This window comes from Ascaphus truei, unplaced genomic scaffold, assembly GCF_040206685.1.
Source record: "Ascaphus truei isolate aAscTru1 unplaced genomic scaffold, aAscTru1.hap1 HAP1_SCAFFOLD_668, whole genome shotgun sequence".
NCBI classification, from domain to species: Eukaryota; Metazoa; Chordata; class Amphibia; order Anura; family Ascaphidae; genus Ascaphus; species Ascaphus truei.
The window spans coordinates 194,643-197,151 of NW_027457001.1; positions in this window are offsets into that span (position 1 = coordinate 194,643).

Consider the following 2,509-nt stretch of genomic DNA (forward strand, 5'->3'; position numbering starts at 1 on the left):
CGCTCTCTAATGTAACAAGTAATCAGCAATTGTATATATTTTAGCCTTAGTACCGATATAGTACTGGGTGCTATCTAAGTGCTAAACTGAAACCTATTTTCAAAGTTGTACAGTTGACCTGGAGGGTCTGTAGCTGTGTACCGTGTGTTTCCAGCAAGGTTGTATCGGCTTGTTACTGGCACCGTTGTGTGCAATATTGCAACTTGGATCTATAGCCGTGTACCGTGTGTTTTCACAGGGTTGTGTCAGCTTGCTGCGGGTTCCACAGTGTGCAACATTATAACTTATATCTTGGGATTCAATATTATTGGAGAAGCGGAGGTTGTTTATGTAATAGGACACGTGGGGTGTCACATATATGCAGGGGTGCTAATTTGTATGACAATCGTGTTACAACTTTACCCAGCAATATGAATACTGTACTAATAGCTACGCCGTTTTTTTGTTCCCAAATTAGAGTGAACAACAATTCATAGGCACTGGTTTTACAACAGGGATGTCTATTAACACGAGAACCACCCACCACTAATTGGACAGACTCCCACATACCACATATGCTGTACCCTAGGAACTAGAGGAGTAAAATTATACAGTGATTTTAGAGCTGTGCTGTCAGTAACAGCGTTTATATTTAGATAGTCAGCTCCTTTGTTCATCCGACATAGTGGCATTTCTTTTGATATTCACAACATCATGCTGTACCTTATGAATTAGAGAAGGAGCAAAATTATACAGTGATGTTAGAGCTGTGCTGTGTTCGTCACAGCGTTAATATTTTGACAGTCAGCTCCTCTGCTCATCCCATATAGTGGTACTGTATTTGTTGTGGGAGTCATAACATCATTCAAATACTGGTGTGCTATTTGGTATGTTGTGTTATTGGCCAAGCTCTGGACAAGTGCACTATATTAGAGTTATTATATGAGATTTCTATGGTGTATTAATGTGATCATTGGATTTAAATAACAATTATTTACAACTAGTCATTACAACATTTGGTCCTTTTCACACCATTTGATATCAGACACAACTCATAGCACACCACATTCCCTCATATATCTCCTGACTAATGTTTTTAGGATAAAATACAAAGACAATACAAATTCATTTTGTTCGCACGTGCTTTAATATATATTAGTAGCAGACACAATAAATGTTACGTTTTAAAATAAGCCACGGTGTGCATCACAAAAGTGCCTCTTGTTAGAGATTGGCTGCTAATACCAGCCTCCTCTCTAAACTTAGAAAATAGGGGACGCAATAAAACAACGTCTCCCAGCGTGGTTACGTATCCCCAGAAGAAGCCGTGGTTTCGGTGAAACAGCTGTAGGGAACGCTGCCTCAAGCATTTCACCATACAATGGAAACAGGGAGGACACACTACGCGTACCTGCAGGACGCGACGCTCTCCCTGAGAGCAACATTGTATACTGTATGTATTTTTTTCAATCAAATCTTTTGCATTGTATGCAAAGTGAGGCTGCGATCAGCTGCAAACTATTTTTAAAGGACAGTGTCAATAAGCGCAATACAGTGCTGCTATAATGAGTGCTACATTGGGTGGGGGTATTAGCTTCTGTGTTTTTCTACTGAAAGGCGTTCTAGTTGATTGGATCCCATAAAGGATGGTGTGTGCTTATATTTCCCATTAATTTAACTACCAGTGGATTTCTAGAACAAAATGCTGATATTTATTTAGCATAACTTTCATTACCTACCAACACTGTTAAAGGAAATGAGAAAGTTATATACTTTCCCCACAAAAACGAAGATAATAACCCTATAGTGATGCTTTCAAATTGAAAATCATAATGGCCAATGTCCATTTTCAAGAGTGACTACCAAGTTATACTATTTTAAGTGGTTTTGACCCTGTAATTGAACCTAAAGTTCATAAGTATCTTGCGCTTAACAGGGTAATTTGTTTATTTTCAGCCACTATCTACTAGTCTTACTGCAGTCTACTCTTTCACTGGCAATTATATACATTATTAAATTACCACCTAGTATAGCTCTGGATCTTCTTTATTCATTTTTGTGTGTAATAAGTTAAGAAATAAAAGTTTTATAGAAACAATGTAGACAGTATTTTTTGAAAAGTGTCTTTTTTTGTGGCCTGTAATCTCTAATTAAGGAGTAGTCGGGACCTGTCAGTCCACCTATATACCCACTCCCTAAATTGTCAATTTTCTATCCTCTTTCAAAATATCTACCATAACTAACGGCCATTTATGCTAATACTGCCACTGAGTTAATTATACTGTATATAATATAACGAATACGTTTATCATTATTGGAAGGAGAGCACCCATTCACAGGGATTTTCTTTATGTTCTAATGTTCTTATGTTCATTGTTTATAGTCTCCATCTGGCTACTATTATCCTTGGGTTGCACCACTCTCAGTATAGAGCAAGTGTTTATTATCTCCTATATTGAGATTTCTTGTGTCAGTTTTAGGTGGGATATTTGGGTAGAAATGCAATTATTTTGGTTGCAGTAGTTCGGGG